We start from the raw sequence: 21627 nt of genomic DNA on the forward strand, positions 1-21627 counted from the left end.
AATCAATTCTCCAAAATTCATTTTTATTTCTAGTCTGACGCGACACTTGAGCGCGTTTCGTAAAACTTATTACATTTTCAAAGACTTTACACATACACAACTGAATAGAACTTACATATCTCCGATTTGTTTATATCTACATTTGAGTGAGGTGGATGGGGTGAGGTGGTATTTAATAGGGTATTAATTTCATCAACACAAGACAGAACAAGAAACAATGAGTATTGAAATGGAAGTGATTGTAGAAAGCCTATTGGTCCATATTTCTTGATGCTTCTATATTGGAGCGGAGTCTTGAGGTGGGTAGAATATAGTTGTGCATTAATTGGCTGTTGATTGCTGGTGTTGACTTCTTAATGTGCAGTGCCTCGCAAACGTCAAGCCGTCTGCTATCGCTGTATCTATCGATGATTTCTGTGTTGTTTACTAGGATTTCTCTGGCGATGGTTTGGTTGTGGGAAGAGATTATATGTTCCTTAATGGAGCCCTGTTGCTTATGCATCGTTAAACGCCTAGAAAGAGATGTTGTTGTCCTGCCTATATACTGGGTTTTTTGGAGCTTACAGTCCCCAAGTGGGCATTTGAAGGCATAGACGACGTTGGTCTCTTTTAAAGCGTTCTGCTTTGTGTCTGGAGAGTTTCTCATGAGTAGGCTGGCCGTTTTTCTGGTTTTATAGTAAATTGTCAGTTGTATCCTCTGATTTTTGTCTGTAGGGATAACGTTTCTATTAACAATATCTTTCAGGACCCTTTCCTCCGTTTTATTAGCTGTGGAAAAGAAGATCCTGTAAAATAGTCTAATAGGGGGTATAGGTGTTGTGTTAGTTGTCTCTTCAGAGGTTGCATGGCGTTTCACTTTCCTTCTTATGATGTCTTCGACGAAACCATTGGAGAAGCCGTTGTTGACTAGGACCTGCCTTACCCTACAGAGTTCTTCGTCGACTTGCTTCCATTCTGAGCTGTGGCTGAGAGCTCGGTCGACATATACGTTAACAACACTCCTCTTGTACCAGTCTGGGCAGTCGCTGTTGGCATTTAGGCACATTCCAATGTTCGTTTCCTTAGTGTAGACTGCAGTGTGGAAACCTCCGCTCTTTTCCATGACTGTTACATCTAGAAAGGGCAGCTTCCCATCCTTTTCCATCTCGTAAGTGAAACGCAGCACAGAACTCTGCTCAAATGCCTCCTTCAGCTCCTGCAGATGTCTGACATCAGGTACCTGTGTAAAAATGTCGTCAACATACCTGCAGTATATGGCTGGTTTCAAGTTCATGTCGACTAAGACTTTTTGCTCGATGGTACCCATGTTGAAGTTTGCAAACAGGACTTAAAATATTCTGAGGAAACTACTCCAAGCTTGTACTAAAGAGGCACCCTTCTTGAGCCCGGATGGGCACATGTATAAGCAAGTAGATGGGGTCGCCATGGGTTCTCCCCTAGGTGTCCTGTTTGCAAACTTCTACATGGGTACCATCGAGCAAAAAGTCTTAGTCGACATGAACTTGAAACCGGCCATATACTGCAGGTATGTTGACGACATTTTTACACAGGTACCTGATGTCAGACATCTGCAGGAGCTGAATGAGGCATTTGAGCAGAGTTCCGTGCTGCGTTTCACTTACGAGATGGAAAAGGATGGGAAGCTGCCCTTTCTAGATGTAACAGTCATGGAAAAGAGCGGAGGTTTCCACACTGCAGTCTACACTAAGGAAACGAACATAGGAATGTGCCTAAATGCCAACAGCGACTGCCCAGACTGGTACAAGAGGAGTGTTGTTAACGTATATGTCGACCGAGCTCTCAGCCACAGCTCAGAATGGAAGCAAGTCGACGAAGAACTCTGTAGGGTAAGGCAGGTCCTAGTCAGCAACGGCTTCTCCAATGGTTTCGTCGAAGACATCATAAGAAGGAAAGTGCCATGCAACCTCTGAAGAGACAACTAACACAACACGTATACCCCCTATTAGACTATTTTACAGGAACTTCTTTTCCACAGCTAATAAAACGGAGGAAAGGGTCCTGAAAGATATTGTTAATAGAAACGTTATCCCGACAGACAAAAATCAGAGGATACAACTGAAAATTTACTATAAAACCAGAAAAACGGCCAGCCTACTCATGAGAAACTCTCCAGACACAAAGCAGAACGCTTTAAAAGAGACCAACGTCGTCTATGCCTTCAAATGCCCACTTGGGGACTGTAAGCTCCAAAAAACCCAGTATATAGGCAGGACAACAACATCTCTTTCTAGGCGTTTAACGATGCATAAGCAACAGGGCTCCATTAAGGAACATATAATCTCTTCCCACAACCAAACCATCGCCAGAGAAATCCTAGTAAACAACACAGAAATCATCGATAGATACAGCGATAGCAGACGGCTTGACGTTTGCGACGCACTACACATTAAGAAGTCAACACCAGCAATCAACAGCCAATTAATGCACAACTATATTCTACCCACCTCAAGACTCCGCTCCAATATAGAAGCATCAAGAAATATGGACCAATAGGCTTTCTACAATCACTTCCATTTCAATACCCTTTGTTTCTTGTTCTGTCTTGTGTTGATGAAATTAATACCCTATTAAATACCACCTCACCCCATCCACCTCACTCAAATGTAGATATATACAAATCGGAGATATGTAAGTTCTATTCAGTTGTGTATGTGTAAAGTCTTTGAAAATGTAATAAGTTTTACGAAACGCGCTCAAGTGTCGCGTCAGACTAGAAATAAAAATGAATTTTGGAGAATTGATTTTTGAATTACCTCCAACAGTGAAAAGAAATGTACGAAAGATTGAGAAAATTCGTGTTAGAATTATTAATCTTACTTTTTCGGTCATATACAGTATTATAAACAACAGAGGTCCCAGGACAGATCCTTGAGGTACTCAACCTACAACATTTTCCAACTCTGACTTAACCCCATTTATACTAACTCTGTTGAGCATTGACCATTTATACATCAACTCTGTGATGTGAGCACTTAATTGGCGGTCAGTGGTGGAGCTTAATTTTTAAAAAACAATATATACTATCGATCGTGATTTAGTTTAGTATGTGGTTTAAAAAAAAAGAGCATATCAATGTTATATCACAGAAAACGAATTTATCATAAACTCATGTCTTTGTCTTATTTGAAACCACATTGGTTTCATTTTGGATACAAATGTCCATGGAGATTCGGAATGAAAATTATTTATAGTTGAACCTACAGAGAGGAGTTTAAGAATCTGTGGTGAGAGTGATGGACAGAGCCTTCACAATTATACTTCAGAGAATGTAAACATCTAAGAGTCATTAGAAATATGTGTAGAATAATAAACCCTACATTGTTTGAGTTAGGGAAAACACCATTTGTCATATAGATACTAGCTATTCTTAAAGATTCACCCATTTTGCAATAGCAAGATAACATATAAGATTTTAAGGGTTGACGAATGTTAATTTTCTTGTTTGATAAACTGTGCACTTGAGACATAGTTAATAAGAACACGCCAATATAAGAACAAAACTTTTTCAGATTCTTTCACACCACTTTCCAGCAACCTTTATAATTTATATAAATTATTTTAGGGATTAATTCATAAATTATATATTTAAACATGATATTAGTGTTTAGTGGAATGCATAAGGAGTCAAATTGTTAAAAAGAGCGATTTTTAGAAAATTTGGAAAACTACTTTTTTCTGATAATATTATAACTAAATGGATTTTGAAGGTTTCACTGAGCCAATATATATCATTCACAATTTATTAATGAATTTTACAAAAAACACCAAAAATTCTATATTTAAACATGTAAAAACTATTTGTAATACATTAGGAACAAAAGAATTGTAGAAAAACAATTTATTCTAAAACCTTTGTGTTTGGATTTTTTGATTAAAAGTTTCTCAATGGCTCTCATGCACCATTCTCAATGCAAATCATTCCCACACCTATGGGAAGAGATAGACGAACGTTTTCTAGATGATTTGTGCAGGGAGGGTGTATGTGTGGGTGGAGTCAGTGAGGGGGTATGTGTGGGTGGAGTCAGTAAGGGTACATGTGTGGGTGGAGCCAGGTAGAGTGTATGTGTGGGTGGAGTCAGGGAGGGTGTATGAGTGGGTGGAGCCAGGGAGTGTGTACGAGTGGGTGGAGTCAGTGAGGGTGTATGTGTGGGTGAAGCCAGGGAGGGTGTATGTGTGGGTGGCACCAGTGAGGGTTTATTTGTGGGTGGAGCCAGGGAGGGTGTATGTGTGGGTGGAGCCAGGGAGGTTGTATGTGTGGGTGGACCCAGGGAGGGTGTATGAGTGGGTGAAGCCATGGAGGGTGTATGTGTGGGTGGAGCTAGGGACGTTGTGCATGTGGGTGGAGCCAGGGAGGGTGTATGAGTGGGTGGAACCAAGGAGGGTGTTTGTGTGGGTGGAGCAAGGAAGGGTGTATGAGTGGGTGGAGCGAGGGAGGTTGTATGTGTGAGTGGACCCAGGGAGGGTGTATGAGTGGGTGAAGGATGGGAGGGTGTATGTGTGAGTGGATCTAGGGAGGGTGTATGTGTGGGTGGAGCCAGGGAGGGTGTATGTGTGGGTGGAGCCAGTGAGGGTTTATGAGTGGGAGGAGGCAGAGAGGGTGTATGTGTGGTTGGAGCCAGGGAGGGTGTATGAGTGGGTGGAGTCAGTGAGGGTGTATGTGTGGGTGGAGCCAGTGAGGGTTTATGTGTGGGTGGAGCCAGGAAGGTGTATGTGTGGTTGGAGCCAGGGAGGTTGTATGTGTGGGTGGAGCCTGGGAGGGTGTACCAGTGGGTGGAGTCAGTAAGGGTGTATGTGTGGGTTAAGCCAGGTAGGGTGAATGTGTGGGTGGAGTCAAAAGGGTATATGAGTGGGTGAAGCCAAGGAGTGTGTACGAGTGGGTAGAGTCAGTGAGGGTGTATGTGTCGGTGAAGCCAGGGAGGGTGTATGTGTGGGTGGAGCCAGTGAGGGTTTATGTGTTTGAGGAGCCAGAGAGAGTGTATGTATGGGTGGAGCCAGGGAGGTTGTATGTGTGGCTGGACCCAGGGAGGGTGAATGAGTGGGTGAATCCAAAGAGGGTGTATGTGTGGGTGGAGCTAGGGAGGGTGTATGAGTGGGTGGAGCCATGGCGGGTGTTTGTGTGGGTGGAGCAAGGAAGGGTGTATGAGTGGGTGGAGCCAGGAAGGGTGTATGTGTGGGTGCAGCCAGGGAGGGTGTATGTGTGCGTGGAGCAAGGAAGGGTGTATGAGTGGGTGGAGCCAGGGAGGGTGTATGTGTGGGTGGAGCCAGGGAGGGTGTATGTGTGGGTGGAGCAAGGAAGGGTCTATGAGTGGGTGGAGCCAGGGAGGGTGTATGTGTGGGTGGAGCCAGGGAGGGTGTATGTGTGGGTGGAGCAAGGAAGGGTGTATGAGTGGGTGGAGCCAGTGAGGGTTTATATGTGGGTGGAGACAGGGAGGGTGAATGTGTTGGTGAAGACAGGGAGGTTGTATGTGTGGGTGGAGCCAGGGAGGGTGTATGGGTGGGTGGACCCAGGGAGTGTGTACGAAAGGGTGAAGCCAGGGAGGGTGTATGTGTGGGTGGAGTCAGGGAGGGTGTATAAGTGGGTGGAGCCAGGGAGGGTGTATGAGTGGATGGAGCCAGGGAGGGTGTATGAGTGGGTGGAGCCCGGGAGGGTGAAATGGTGGTTAGAGCCAGGGAGGGTGTATGAGTGGGTGGAGCCAAGGAGGGTGTATGTGTGGGTGGTGTCAGTGAGGGAGTATGTGTGGGTGGAGCCTGGAAGGGCGTACCAGTGGGTGGAATCAGTAAGGGTGTATGTGTGGGTGGAGCCAGGTAGGGTGTATGTGTGGGTGGAGTCAGGGAGGGTGTATGAGTGGGTGAAGCCATGGAGGGTGTATGTGTGGGTGGAGCTAGGGAGGTTGTGTATGTGGGTGGAGCCAGGGAGGGTGTATGAGTGGGTGGAGCCAAGGAGGGTGTTTGTGTGGGTGGAGCAAGGAAGGGTGTATGAGTGGGAGGAGCCAGGGAGGTTGTATGTGTGGGTGGACCCAGGGAGGGTGTATGAGTGGGTGCAGGCACGGAGGGTGTATGTGTGGGTGGAGCTAGGGAGGGTGTATGTGTGGGTGGTGCCAGGGAGGGTGTATGTGTGGGTGGAGCCAGTGAGGGTTTATGAGTGGGAGGAGGCAGAGAGGGTGTATGTGTGGGTGGAGCCAGAGAGGGTGTATGAGTGGGTGGAGTCAGTGAGGGTGTATGTTTGGGTGGAGCCAGGAAGGGTGTATGTGTGGGTGGAGCCAGTGAGGGTTTATGTGTGGGTGGAGCCAGGAAGGTGTACGTGTGGTTTGAGCCAGGGAGGTTGTAAGTGTGGGTGGAGCCAAGGAGGGTGTATGAGTGAGTAGGGTCAGGAATGGTGTATGAGTGGGTGGAGCCAGGGAGTGTGTACGAGTTGGTAGATCCAGAGAGGGCGTATGTGTGGGTGGAGCAAGGGAGGGTGTACGAGTGGGTGGAGCCAGGGAGGGTGTATGAGTGGGTGGAGCCAGGGAGGGTGTATGAGTGGATGGAGCCAAGGAGGGTGTATGTGTGGTTGGACCCAGGGAAGGTATATGAGTGGGTGGAGCCAGGGAGGGTGTATGTGTGGGTGGAGTCAGTGAGGGTGTATGTGTGGGTGGAGCCTGGGAGGGTGTACGACTGGGTGGAGTCAGAGAGGGTGTATGTGTCGGTAGAGCCAGGGAGGGTGTATGTGTGGGAGGAGTCAGGGAGGGTGTTTGAGTGGGTGAAGCCTGGGAGGTTTATGTGTGGGTGGAGCCAGGGAGGGTGTATGTGTGGGTGGAGCAAGGAAGGGTGTATGAGTGGGTGGAGCCAGGGAGGGTGTATGTGTGGGTGGAGTCAGTGAGGGGGTATGTGTGGGTGGAGCCTGGGAGGGTGTACCAGTGGGTGGAGTCAGTAAGGGTGTATGAGTGGGTGGAGCTAAGGAGGGTGTATGAGTGGGTGATGCCCGGGAGGGTGTAAGTGTGGCTGGAGCCAGGGAGGGTGTATGAGTGGGTGGAGCCAAGGAGGGTGTATGTGTGGGTAGAGTCAGTGAGGGAGTATGTGTGGGTGGAGCCAGGGAGGGTGTACCAGTGGTTGGAGTCAGTAAGGGTGTATGTGTGGGTGGAGCCAGGTAGGGAGTATGTGTGGGTGGAGTCAGGGAGGGTGTATGATTGGGTGAAGCCATGGAGGGTGTATGTGTGGGTGGAGCTAGGGAGGTTGTGTATGTGGGTGGAGCCAAGGAGGGTGTTTGTGTGGGGGGAGCAAGGAAGGGTGTATGAGTGGGTGGAGCCAGGGAGGTTGTATGTGTGGGTGGACCCAGGGAGGGTGTATGAGTGGGTGAAGGCAGGGAGGGTGTATGTGTGGGTGGAGCTAGGGAGGGTGTATGTGTGGGCGGTGCCAGGGAGGGTGTATGTGTGGGTGGAGCCAGTGAAGGTTTAATTATGAGTGGGAGGAGTCATAAAGGGTGTATGTGTGGGTGGAGCCAGGGAGGGTGTATGAGTGGGTGGAGTCAGTGAGGGTGTATGTGTGGGTGGAGCCAGGGAGGGTGTATGTGTGGGTGGAGCCAGTGAGGGTTTATGTGTGGGTGGAGCCAGGAAGGTGTACGTGTGGTTTGAGCCAGGGAGGTTGTAAGCGTGGGTGGAGCCAGGGAGGGTGTATGAGTGAGTTGGGTCAGGAAAGGTATATGAGTGGGTGGAGCCAGGGAGTGTTTATGAGTTGATAGAGCCAGGGAGGGCGTATGTGTGGGTGGAGCAAGGAAGGGTGTACGAGTCGGTGGAGCCAGGGAGGGTGTTTGAGTAGGTGGAGCCAGGGAGGGTGTATGAGTGGGTGGAGCCAAGGAGGGTGTATGTGTGGTTGGACCCAGGGAGGGTATATGAGTGGGTGGAGCCAGGGAGGGTGTATGTGTGGGTAGAGTCAGTGAGGGTGTATGTGTGGGTGGAGCCTGGGAGGGTGTACGAGTGGGTGGAGTCAGTGAGGGTGTATTTGTGGGTGGAGCCAGGGAGGGTGTATGTGTGGGAGGAGTCAGGGAGGGTGTATGAGTGGGTGAAGCCAGGGAGGTTTATGTGTGGTTGGAGCCAGGGAGGGTGTATGTGTGGGTGGAGCAAGGAAGGGTGTATGAGTGGGTGGAGCCAGGGAGGGTGTATGTGTGGGTGGAGTCAGTGAGGGGGTATGTGTGGGTGGAGCCTGGGAGGGTTTACCAGTGGGTGGAGTCAGTAAGGGTGTATGTGTGGGTGGAGCCATGTAGGGTGTATGTGTGGGTGGAGTCAGGGAGGGTGTATGAGTGGGTGGAGCCAGGGAGGTTTATGAGTGGGTGGAGCCAGGGAGGGTGTATGTGTGGGTGGAGCAAGGAAGAGTGTATGAGTGGGTGGAGCCAGGGAGGGTGTATGTGTGGGTAGACCCAGGGAGGGTGTATGTGTGGGTGGAGCCAGGGAGATTGTATGTGTGGGTGGAGCCAGGGAGGGTGTATGAGTGGATGGAGCCAGAGAGGGGTGTTTGTGTGGGTGGAGCCAGGAAGGGTATATGAGTCGATGGAGCCAGGGAGGTGTATGTGTGGGAGGAGGCAAAGAAGGTGTATATGTGGGTGGAGCCAGTGAGGGTTTATATGTGGGTGGAGACAGGGAGGGTGAATGTGTTGGTGGAGCCAGGGAGGTTGTATGTGTGGGTGGAGCCAGGAAGGGTGTATAAGTGGGTGGACCCAGGGAGTGTGTACGAGTGGGTGAAGCCAGGAAGGGTGTATATGTGGGTGGAGTCAGGGAGGGTGTACGAGTGGGTGGAGCTAGAGAGGGTGTATGAGTGGGTGGAGCCAGGGAGGGTGTATGAGTGGGTGGAGCCAGGGAGGGTGTATAAGTGGGTGGAGCCCGGGAGGGGCGTAAGTGTGGTTGGAGCCAGGGAGGGTGTATGAGTGGGTGGAGCCAGGGAGGGTGTATGTGTGGGTGGAGTCAGTGAGGGGGTATGTGTGGGTGGAGCCTGGGAGGGTGTACCAGTGGGTGGAGTCAGTAAGGGTGTATGTGTGGGTGGAGCCAGGTAGGGTGTATGTATGGGTGGAGTCAGGGAGGGTGTATGAATGGGTGGAGCCAGGGAGTGTGTACGAGTGGGTGAAGCTAGGGAGGGTGTATGTGTGGGTGGCGGCAGTGAGGGTTTATTTGTGGGTAGAGCCAGGGAGGGTGTATGTGTGGGTGGAGCCAGGGAGGTTGTATGTGTGGGTGGACCCAGGGAAAGTGTATGAGTGGTTGAAGCCATGGAGGGTGTATATGTAGGTGAAGCTAGGGAGGTTGTGTATGTGGGTGGAGCCAGGGAGGGTGTATGAGTGGGTTGAGCCAAGGAGGGTGTTTGTGTGGGTGGAGCAAGGAAGGGTGTATGAGTGGGTGGAGCCAGGGAGGTTGTATGTGTGGGTGGACCCAGGGAGGGTGTATGAGTGGGTGATGGCAGGGAGGGTGTATGTGTAAGTGGAGCTAGGGAGGGTGTATATGTGAGTGGTGCCAGGGAGGGTGTATGAGTGGGTGGAGTCAGTGAGGGTGTATGTGTGGGTGGAGCCAGGGAGGGTGTATGTGTGGGAGTAGCCAGTGAGGGTTTATGTGTGGGTGGAGCCAGGAAGGTGTATGTATGGTTGGAGCCAGGGAGGTTGTAAGTGTGGGTAGAGCCAGAGAGGGTGTATGAGTGAGTTGGGTCAGGAAGGTTGTATGAGTGGGTGGTGCCAGGGAGTGTGTACGAGTTGGTATAGCCAGGGAGGGTGTATGTGTGGGTGGAGCAAGGGAGGGTGTACGAGTGGGTGGAGCCAGGGAGGGTGTATGAGTGGGTGGAGCCAGGGAGGGTGTATGAGTGGGTGGAGCTATAGAGGGTGTATGTGTGGTTGGACCCAGGGAGTGTATATGAGGGGGTGGAACCAGGGAGGGTGTATTGGTGGGTGGAGTCAGTGAGGGTGTATGTGTGGGTGGAGAATGGGAGGGTGTACGAGTGGGTGGAGTCAGTGAGGGTGTATGTGTGGGTGGAGCCAGGGAGGGTGTATGTGTGGGTGAAGCCAGGGAGGTTTATGTGTGGGTGGAGCCAGGGAGGGTGTATGAGCGGGTAGAGTCAGTGAGGGTGTATGTATGGGTGGAACCAGGGAGGTTGTATGTGTGGGTGGAGCCAGTGAGTGTTTATGTGTGGCTGGAGCCAGGGAGGGTGTATGTGTGGGTGGAGCCAGGGAGGTTGTATGTGTGGGTGGAGCCAGGGAGGGTGTATGAGTGGGTGGAGTCAGGGAGGGTGTGTATGTGGGTGGAGCCAGAGAGGGTGTATGTGTGGGTGGAACCAGAGTGGGTGTATGTGTGGGTGGTGCCAGGGAGAGTGTACGAGTTAGTGGAGCCAGGGAGGGTGTATGTGTGGGTGGAGCCTGGGGGGGTGTACCAGTGGGTGGAGTCAGTGAAGGTGTATGTGTGGGTGGAGCCGGGGAGAGTGAATATGTGGGTGGAGTCAGGGAGGGTGTATGAGTGGGTGGAGCCAGGGAGGGTGTATGTGTGGGTGGAGCCAGGGATGGTGTATGAGTGGGTGGAGCCAGGGAGTGTGTACGAGTGGGTGGAGCCAGAGAGGGTGTATGTGTGTTTGGAGTCAGAGAAGGTTTACGAGTGGGTGGAGGTAGGGAGGGTGTATGTGTGGGTGGAGCCTGGGAGGGTGTACCAGTGGGAAGAGACATTGAGGGTGTATGTGTGGGGTGGAGGCAGGGAGGGTATATGTGTGGGTGGAGTCAGGGAGGGTGTATGAGTGGGTGGAGCCAGGGAGGGTGTATGTGTGGTTGGAGCCAGGGAGGGTATTCCAGTGGGTGGAGTCAGTGAGGGTGTATGTGTGGGTGGAGCATGGGAGGGTGTACCAGTGGAAAGAGTCAGTGAGGGTGTATGTGTGGGTGGAGGCAGGGAGGGTATATGTGTGGGTGGAGTCAGGGAGGGTGTATGAGTAGGTGAAGCCAGGGAGGGTGTATGTGCGGGTGGAGTCATGGAGAGTGTATGAGTGGGTGAAGCCAGGGAGGGTGTATGTGTTGGTGAAGCCAGGGAGGGTGTATGTGTTGGTGGAACCAAGGAGGTGGTATGTGTGGGTGGACCCAGGGAGGGTGTATGAGTGGGTGAATCCAGGGAGGGTGTATGAGTGGGTGGAGCCTAGGAGGGTGTATATGTGGGTGGAGCCAGTGAGGGTTTATGTGTGGGTGGAGCCAGGTAGGGTGTATGTGTGGGTGGAGCCAGGGAGGTTGTATGTGTCGGTGGAGCCAGGGAGGGTGTATGAGTGGGTGGAGTCAGGGAGGGTATATGAGTGGGTGGAATCATGGAGGGTGTATATGTGTGTGGAGACAGAAAGGGTGTATGAGCGGGTGAAGCCAGGAAGGGTGTATGTGTGGGTGGAGCCTGGGAGTGTGTATGAGTGGGTGGAGCCAAGGAGGGTTTATGTGTGGATGGAGCCAGGGAGGGTGTATGTGTTGGTGGAGCCAGGGACGGTGTATGAGTGGGTGGAGGCAGGGAGGGTGTATGTGTGGGTGGAGCCAGGGAGAGTGTATGTGTTGGTGGAGCCATGGAGTGTGTACTTACCTTACCTAATTGTACTTACCTAATTGTGCTTGCGGGGATTGAGCTCTGGCTCTTTAGTCCCCCTCTCAACTGTCAATCAACTGGTGTACAGGTTCCTGAGCCTATTGGGCGCTATCATATCTACACATGAAGCTGTTTATGGAGTCAGCCTCCACCACATCACTTACTAATGCATTCCATTTGTCTACCAATCTGACACTGAAAAAATTCTTTCTAACGTCTCTGTGGCTTTTTTGGGAACTAAATTTTCACCTGTTTCCTCTAATGCGTGAGTCCCTTGTGGTAAATAGCCTGTCTTTATCTACCCTATGAATTCCACTGAGAATCTTGCATGTGGTGATCATATCCCCTCTAACTCCTCTGTCTCCCAGTGACGTGAGGTTTAATTCCCGTAGTCTCTCCTCGTAGCTCTGTCCCCTCATTTTTGGTGCTAGTCTGGTGGCAAACCTTTGAACCTTCTCCAGTTTAGTCTTATGCTTCACTAGATATGCGCTCCATGCTGGAGCCGCATACTCCAGGATTGGTCTGACATATGTGGTATACAAAGTTCTTCATGATTCCTTACACAAGTTTCTAAAGGCCGTTCTTATATTAGCCAACCTGGCATATGCCGCTGATGTTATCGTCTTAATATGAGCTGACGGGGACAGGTCTGGCGTGATATCAACCCCCAGGTCTTTTTCTTTCTCTCTGACACTTAAAGTATTTCATCTTCCAAATGAAATGTATTGTGGGGTGGGTGTATGTGTGTGTATGTGAACACCCTTCTACTTGTTTCTGATCTCCTGCTTCCTACCTCTATCTTCATTACATTGCATTTGCTTGGGTTATACTCTAACAACCATTTGTTCGACCATTCCTGCAGCTTGTCCAGGTCTTCTTCAAACCTCAAGCAGTCCTCCTCTGTCTTAATCTCATAATTTTTACGTCGTCAGCAAACATTGAGATAAATGAGTCTTTACCCTCCGGGAGATCATTTTCTTATATCAGAAACAAGATAGGTCCTAATACAGAGCCCTGTGGGACTCAATTTTTGACTTCACGCCAATCTGAGATCTCACCCGTCACTGTAACTCTCTGCTTCCTATTGTTTAGGTACTCCCTTATCCACTGGAGCGCCCTACCAGTTACTCCTGCCAGTTTCTCCAGCTTATGTAACAGCCTTTTATGGGATACTGAGTCAAAGGCTTTCCGATATTCCAAAAAATGCAGTCCGCCCATCCTTCTCTTTCTTACTTAATCTTTGTCACCTGATCCTAGAATTATATTAAGTCAAAAAGGCAAAATTTACCCTCCCTTAACCCATGTTGATGGGTTCCCACGAAGTCCTTTCTTTCCAGATGTTACTAGGTTTTTTCTCATGATCTTCTCCATCACCTTGCATGGTATACAAGTTAAGGACACTGATCTGTAGTTCAGTGCCTCTTGTCTGTAACCCTTTTTGTATATTGGGACTACATTAGCCGTCTTCTATATTTCTGGTAGGTCTCCCGTTTCCAGTGACCTACTATACACTATGGAGAGTGGGAAGCAAAGCGCTCCTGCACACTCTTTCAATACCCATGGTGAGTTTCCGTCCGAGCCAACAAACTTACTCACGTCCAAACCTAGCAGGTGCCTCTTGACCTCATCTCTTGTAATTTCGAACCTTTCCAAGGCCGCCTTGTTTACTGCCACCTCTCCTAGCGCAGTGACCTCTCCGTCTATTGTGAAGGCCTCCTGGAACCTCTTGTTGAGTTCCTCACACACCTCTTTGTCATTTTCTGTGTACCTGTCCTCACCCGTTCTAAGTTTCATCACCTGTTCCTTCACTGTTGTTTTACTCCTGATGTGACTGTGGAGTTGCTTTGGTTCGGTCTTGGCTTTATTAGCTATATCATTTTCAGACTTTTTCTCAGCTTCTCTTCTCACACTAACATACTCGTTCCTGGTTCTCTGGTATCTCTCTCTTCTGTCTGGTGTTCTGTTATTTCGGAAGTTCTTCCACGCCCTTTTGTTCAATACCTTTGCTTTCATACAATCCCTATTAAACCACGGATTCTTCCTTTGCTTCTCGTTTTTTTCCTGTCGTGCTGGGATAAACCTGTTTACTGCCTCCTGACACTTTTGGGTGACATAGTCCATCATGTCATGTTCGAACTTACTTGTGAGTTCTGTGTCCCATGGTATATCCCCTAGGAATTTTCTCATCTCTTTATAATTTCAATTTCGGTACGCCAGCCCTTTGTTTCCCAGTTCTGTTTTTTGGCTTTCTTATATTAGCCAACCTTATATTAGCCTGCTAGAGCTAGGAGATTCCTAGCTCTACCAGGTACTCAAAGATCAATTCACTGGGATCACTCATTCCTAAGGGGGCTTCCAACTGAACTTCCCTTATATCCGACTCATTTAGGGTAAATATCAGATCAAGCATAGCTGGTTCATCCTCTCCTCTCATTCTCGTTGGTCCCTTGATGTATTGACTTAGAAAGTTTCTTGTAGCTTCGTTCAGCAGCTTAGCTCTCCATGTGTCCGGTCCTCCATGTGGGTCTCTGTTCTCCCAATCTATCATCCCGTGGTTGAAGTCTCCCATGATTAGTAGTCTGGATCCGTTCCTGCTAGCAACAGAAACTGCTCTCTCTATTATATTGACGGTGGCCATGTTGTTTCTTTCATATTTCTGTCTGAGTCTTCTGTCGTTTGTTTGGGGTTATATATGACTATTCCTAATAAAATTTGTCCTCCAATTGTTATGGTACCCGTTATGTAGTCACTGAAATCTTCACAGCTCTGAATAACAATCTCCTCAAAACTCCAGCCTTTTCTTATCAGCAAAGCTACACCACCTCCTCCTCCTCCTTCTCTCTCTTTCCTCACTACATAGTAGTCCTGTGAGAACACTGCATCTGTTATGGTTTTCGTTAGCTTTGTTTCTGTAAGTAAGCAACCCGGGACAGCTGACAAACTCCCAGGTACCTATTTACTGCTAGGTAACAGGGGCAGGGGCATTAGGGTGAAAGAAACTGTGCCCATTTTCTCGCCGGCGCCGGGAATCGAACCCGCTACCACAGGATCACGCGTCCAGGGTGCTGACCAGTCAACCACCGGCCCCCTTGTGTGTGTGTACTCACCTAATTGTGCTTGCGGGGATTGAGCTCTGGCTCTTTGGTCCCGCCTCTCAACCGTCAATCAACAGGTGTACAGGTTCCTGAGCCTATTGGGCTCTATCATATCTACATTTGAAACTGTGTATGGAGTCAGCCTCCACCACATCACATCCTAGTGCATTTTAGCTGTTAATTACTCTGACACTGAAAACATATTTCTACTGTCTCTGTGGCTCATCTGGGTACTAAATTTCCACCTGTGTCCCCTTGTTCATGTTCCACCCGTGCTGAAGAGTTTGTCTTTGTCCACCCTGTCAATTGCATTTCGACAGGGTGGACAAAGAACAAGGGACACGAACAAGGGGACACAGGTGGAAACGTATTACCCAGATGAGCCACAGCGACGTTAGAATTTTTTTTCAGTGTCAGAGTAGTTAATAGATGGAATGCATTAGGCAGTGATGTGGTAGAGGCTGACTCCATACACAGTTTCAAATGTAGATATGATAAAGCCCAGTAGGCTCAGGAATCTGTACACCAGTTGATTGACAGTTGAGAGGCGGGACCAAAGAGCCAAAGCTCAACCCCCGAAAGCACAATTAGGTGAGTACAATTAGGTGCGCACACACACACACATGATACAGCCCCTAGCAGTTAACTCCCAGGTACCTATTTACTGAATGCACAGGGCCATCAGGTGAAAGAAACTTTGTCCACTGGTTTTTGCCTCAGCCGAGAATTGAACCTGAGTTCTTAGGACTACGACTCCCAAGCCCTGCCCGCGTGTGTATGTACTACATTTACTTTCACATTACACATTACATGTGATTTACACACACATTACATTACATGTATATACACACACACATTCACTGAAATATGCTTATATTGTTATTGTATATATGTATACATTTAAAAAGTACATAAAACATACTAAACATCCTCGTAAACAATATACTACATACCGCCTTTAACAATACATAACAGCACCACTAAACAACAGGTTAAACAGCCCCACTGAACAACAGGTTAAACAGCCCCACTAAACAACAGGTTAAACCGTCCCACTAAACAACAGGTTAAACAGCCCCACTAAACAACAGGTTAAACCGTCCCACTAAACAACAGGTTAAACAGCCACACTAAACAACAGGTTAAACAGCCCCACTAAACAACAGGTTAAACAGCCCCACTAAACAACAGGTTAAACCGTCCCACTAAACAACAGGTTAAACAGCCCCACTAAACAACAGGTTAAACAGCCCCACTAAACAACAGGTTAAACAGCCCCACTAAACAACAGGTTAAACCGTCCCACTAAACAACAGGTTAAACAGCCCCACTAAACAACAGGTTAAACCGTCCCACTAAACAACAGGTTAAACAGCCCCACTAAACAACAGGTTAAACCGTCCCACTAAACAACAGGTTAAACAGCCCCACTAAACAACAGGTTAAACAGCCACACTAAACAACAGGTTAAACCGTCCCACTAAACAACAGGTTAAACAGCCCCACTAAACAACAGGTTAAACCGTCCCACTAAACAACAGGTTAAACAGCCACACTAAACAAAATTATTGACACACAATAGTTACAATGAACAGGTTAAGTGATTTAAAATACACAAATGTTTGAAATCATCACTTTAGCGAGAATTATGTTGATTTTGCTTGATTAAAACCATGTTTGTTTTAATAAGTTTTGTTTTTCCTTGTAAATGTTCGGTTAAATCGTCAGCCTCAAACTGAAACCCTCTTAAAGCTAGTCCAAAGTAAATTTGCTTTGCTTCGTATCACCTCTCCTTAAGGAGCTCCGGTCTCCTCCTCCCACTCTTTGTAGGCTTCGTTATGCATGCACACTTTCTGTTATCTTTCCTTCCTCTCTCTCTTCTCTTGGTGTTACTCCTTTCATCTTCCCCTCCTCCTTTCACCCATGGTCCTGTCTCTCTCTAACTGATAGAGAGAGAGAGAGAGAGAGAGAGAGAGAGAGAGAGAGAGAGAGAGAGAGAGAGAGAGAGAGAGAGAGAGAGAGAGAGAGAGAGAGAGAGAGAGAGAGAGAGAGAGAGAGAGAGAGAGAGAGAGAGAGAGAGAGAGAGAGAGAGAGAGAGAGAGAGAGAGAGAGAGAGAGAGAGAGAGAGAGAGAGAGAGAGAGAGAGAGAGAGAGAGAGAGAGAGAGAGAGAGAGAGAGAGAGAGAGAGAGAGAGAGAGAGAGAGAGAGAGAGAGAGAGAGAGAGAGAGAGAGAGAGAGAGAGAGAGAGAGAGAGAGAGAGAGAGAGAGAGAGAGAGAGAGAGAGAGAGAGAGAGAGAGAGAGAGAGAGAGAGAGAGAGAGAGAGAGAGAGAGAGAGAGAGAGAGAGAGAGAGAGAGAGAGAGAGAGAGAGAGAGAGAGAGAGAGAGAGAGAGAGAGAGAGAGAGAGAGAGAGAGAGAGAGAGAGAGAGAGAGAGAGAGAGAGAGAGAGAGAGAGAGAGAGAGAGAGAGAGAGAGAGAGAGAGAGAGAGAGAGAGAGAGAGAGAGAGAGAGAGAGAGAGAGAGAGAGAGAGAGAGAGAGAGAGAGAGAGAGAGAGAGAGAGAGAGAGAGAGAGAGAGAGAGGGAGAGAGAGAGAGGAGAGAGAGAGAGAGAGAGAGAGAGAGAGAGAGAGAGAGAGAGAGAGAGAGAGAGAGAGAGAGAGAGAGAGGGAGAGAGAGAGAGAGAGAGAGAGAGGCAGATAGACAGTTAGACACAGACAGACAGACAGACAGACAGACAGACAGACAGACAGACAGACAGACAGACAGACAGACAGACAGACAGACAGACAGACAGACAGACGAACAGACAGACAAGCAAACAGAGACACAGAGACACAGAGAGACAAGAGAGACAGAGAGACAAGTGAGGCAGAGAGACAAGAAAGAGAGAAAGAGACAAGAGAAAGACAGAGATACAGATAGAGAGACAGATAGACAGACAGAGAGAGAGAGACACGGAGAGACTGAGAGAGAGAGAGACAGGAAGGCTCACAAAATACGAACAGACAGAGGGGTGATGGAGGACAATACAATCAATCTTTAGATGCCTATCTTATGAAGACGGGAGTAATAATGGCTTCAGACCCGATTGGATATTGCCCCAAAAACGACCACAAAAAAATACGCTCCTCGGAGCATCTTTCCTTCTGGGATATTTTTATCCCCAGAGAAGCGATTATCTCAGGGCGATATCTCCAGCGTAGGAAAAATATTCCGCTTCTTCTCTCATTCTCCTCTTGAAGAAATTTGTGTTATTTTTCCATTTCCTTTCTTAGGCTTGGGTGATAGGTTCGATCTTGCGTCTGGTGGTAATAACTAGCAAAACCCTTCATTTCATCTAAGGTTTCTTTTCTGGTAGAGCTTCTTTTAGCTCTTTTTTCCTCCCCTCATGTTGGGGGTTTCCTATTTTTACTGAGGATTTCTTTCGTCTGGAACTTTTTTTTCAACTTTGCTTTTGTTTGAGGCATCCTCTTTGCTTTTGTGCCTCATTCTTTTTTAGGGGTACACTTTGTGTTTAAGATTTTATGTTCATAAAAGGTTTCTTCTCTGTTGAAGCACATACTTTTGTTTTGGATTACCTTCCTGCATGAGTTCCCTCTTATGTCATTTGTTTATAAAAGCCAGACTCTTTCACTTTTTGTTATGAAGGCTTTCTATCTGTTTAGAGCTGCCTCTGTATATATCTTTTTAAGGATTCTTCCTTAGGAGTTTCCTCTTTGGGGAAAATCCACGCTATGTAGAGCTTATTCTTTGGTCGGGGTTTCCTCTTTGTATGGAGCTACTGTTCTGCTTGCCGATCACATGCTATTTTTATCACTAATGGTGACGACCATGACTGCCACAGATGTTGGTCACGAGTGCCTTACTGTAAATGTCACTCTAACGAGTGCAGTGCCAGAAGGGGCCAGCTCTAAGCCACAATATTTCTAATGCAAGTCATGACAAAGGAAGTTTGATTATATCAATGTTTGCAGTTGATGGCAAAGAAAGGAGAAGAATGGGAACAGAAGGAAACTGGGAAGAATGACTGAGGGAACTGTGAGGAATGACTGAGGGAACTGTGAACTATGACTGAGGGAACTGTACCTTACAGCATAGAAAGCAAGACAGGACAGGATGAAAGCTTCAGTGTAAGCTTGTTAGACCCCATTTACATTACGCACTTTAGTTTCAGTCGCAGAATTGTGAATATAAATTCATTTGAATGCGCAAAGAGATGCCAGATGTGTGAGGCTTTGTTATTAGAATTCGCAGGATGACCAGTGGGGTGTAGGCTGCTGTCATAGGCAGGTGAAGGTTGGTCCAACTGCAACACTTTAAGGGGGTCAAGCTTCCTTGGACACCCCCAAAAAGTCAATGGAGGGCAGGCAGGGAGGCCGTGGTGGAGGGCCGGCAGGGAGGCCGTGGTGAAGGGCAGGCAGGGAGGCCGTGGTGGAGGGCAGACAGGGAGGCCGTGGAGGAGGGCAGGCAGGAAGGCCGTGGTGGAGGGCAGGCAGGGAGGCCGTGGTGGTGGGTAGGCAGGCAGGCCGTGGTGGTGGAGGGCCCGCTAGGAAGGTTGTGGTGGTGGAGGGCAGGCAGGGAGGCCGTGGTGGAGGGCAGGCAGGGAGGCCGTGGTGGTGGAGGGCAGGTTTGGAGGCCGTGGTGGAGGGCAGACAGGGAGGCCGTGGTGGTGGGTAGGCAGGCAGGCAGGCCGTGGTGGTGGAGGGCAGGCAGGGAGGCCGTGGTGGTGGAGGGCCCGCTAGGAAGGTTGTGGTGGTGAAGGGCAGGCTAGGAAGGTTGTGGTGGTGGAGGGCAGACAGGGAGGCGGTGGTGGAGGGCAGGCAGGAAGGCCGTGGTGGTGGAGGGCAGGCAGGGAGGCCGTTGTGGAGGAGGGCAGGCAGGAAGGCCGTGGTGGTGGAGGGCAGGCAGGGAGGCCGTGGTGGTGGAGGGCAGGCTAGGAAGGTTGTGGTGGTGGAGGGCAGGCTAGGAAGGTTGTGGTGGTGGAGGGCAGAAAAGGAGGCCGTGGTGGAGGGCAGGCAGGGAGGCCGTGGTGGTGGAGGGCAGGCAGGGAGGCCGTGGTGGAGGAGGGCAGGCAGGAAGGCCGTGGTGGTGGAGGGCAGGCTAGGAAGGTTGTGGTGGTGGAGGGCAGGCTAGGAAGGTTGTGGTGGTGGAGAGCAGGCAGGGAGGCCGTAACGGTGGGCTGGCAGGGAGGCCGTGGTGGTGGAGGGCAGGCAGGGAGGCCGTGGTGGTGGAGGGCAGGCAGGGAGGCCGTGGTGGAGGGCAGGCAGGGAGGCCGTGGTGGTGGAGGGCAGGCAGGAAGGCCGTGGTGGTGGAGGGCAGGCAGGGAGGCCGTAGTGGTGGCAGGCAGGGAGGCCGTGGTGGTGGCAGGCAGGGAGGCCGTGGTGGTGGCAGGCAGGGAGGCCGTGGTGGTGGAGGGCAGGCAGGGAGGCCGTGGTGGTGGAGGGCAGGCAGGGAGGCCGTGGTGGTGGAGGGCAGGCAGGGAGGCCGTGGTGGTGGCAGGCAGGGAGGCCGTGGCGGTGGGCAGGCAGGGAGGCCGTGGTGGTGGAGGGCAGGCAGGGAGGCCGTGGCGGTGGGCAGGCAGGGAGGCCGTGGGGGTGGGCAGGCAGGGAGGCCGTTGCGGTGGGCAGGCAGGGAGGCCGTGGTGGAGGGCAGGCAGGGAGGCCGTGGTGGTGGAGGGCAGGCAGGGAGGCCGTGGTGGTGGAGGGTAGGCAGGGAGGCCGAGGTGGTGGGCAGGCAGGGAGGCCGTGGTGGTGGAGGGCAGGCAGGCAGGCCGTGGTGGTGGAGGGCAGGCTAGGAAAGTTGTGGTGGTGTAGGGCAGACAGGGAGGCCTTGGTGGTGGAGGGCAGGCAGGGAGGCCGTGGTGGTGGAGGGCAGGCAGGGAGGCCGTGGTGGAGGGCAGGCAGGGAGGCCGTGGGGGTGGGCAGGCAGGGAGGCCGTAGCGGTGGGCAGGCAGGGAGGCCGTGGTGGTGGGCAGGCAGGGAGGCAGTGGTGGTGGAGGGCACGCTAGGAAGGTTGTGGTGGTGGAGGGCAGGCAGGGAGGCCGTGGTGGTGGAGGGCAGGCAGGCAGGCCGTGGTGGTGGAGGGCAGGCAGGGAGGCCGTGGTGGAGGCAGGCAGGGAGGCCGTGGTGGAGGGCAGGCAGGGAGGCCGTGGTGGTGGAGGGCAGGCAGGCAGGCCGTGGTGGTGGAGGGCAGGCAGGGAGGCCGTGGTGGTGGAGGGCAGGCAGGGAGGCCGTGGTGGTGGGCAGGCAGGGAGGCCGTGGTGGTGGGGGGCAGGCAGGTAGGCCGTGGTGGAGGGCAGGCAGGGAGGCTGTGGTAGAGGGCAGGCAGGGAGGCCGTGGTGGTGGATGGCAGGCAGGGAGGCCATGGTGGTGGAGGGCAGGCAGGGAGGCCGTGGTGGTGGAGGGCAGGCTAGGAAGGTTGTGGTGGTGGAGGGCAGGCAGGGAGGCCGTGGTGGTGGAGGGCACGCTAGGAAGGTTGTGGTGGTGGAGGGCAGGCAGGGAGGCCGTGGTGGTGGAGGGCAGGCAGGCAGGCCGTGGTGGTGGAGGGCAGGCAGGGAGGCCGTGGTGGTGGAGGGCAGGCAGGGAGGCCGTGGTGGTGGGCAGGCAGGGAGGCCGTGGTGGTGGGGGGCAGGCAGGGAGGCCGTGGTGGAGGGCAGGCAGGGAGGCCGTGGTGGTGGAGGGCAGGCAGGGAGGCCGTGGTGGTGGAGTGCAGGCTAGGAAGGTTGTGGTGGTGGAGGGCAGACAGGGAGGCCGTGGTGGTGGAGTGCAGGCTAGGAAGGTTGTGGTGGTGGAGAGCAGGCTAGGAAGGTTGTGGTGGTGGAGGGCAGGCAGGGAGGCCGTGGTGGTGGAGGGCACGCTAGGAAGGTTGTGGTGGTGGAGGGCAGGCAGGGAGGCCGTGGTGGTGGAGGGCAGACAGGGAGGCCGTGGTGGAGGGCAGGCAGGGAGGCCGTGGTGGTGGAGGGCAGGC

The sequence above is a fragment of the Procambarus clarkii genome, chromosome 7, assembly GCF_040958095.1.
Source record: "Procambarus clarkii isolate CNS0578487 chromosome 7, FALCON_Pclarkii_2.0, whole genome shotgun sequence".
Classification (NCBI taxonomy): Eukaryota; Metazoa; Arthropoda; class Malacostraca; order Decapoda; family Cambaridae; genus Procambarus; species Procambarus clarkii.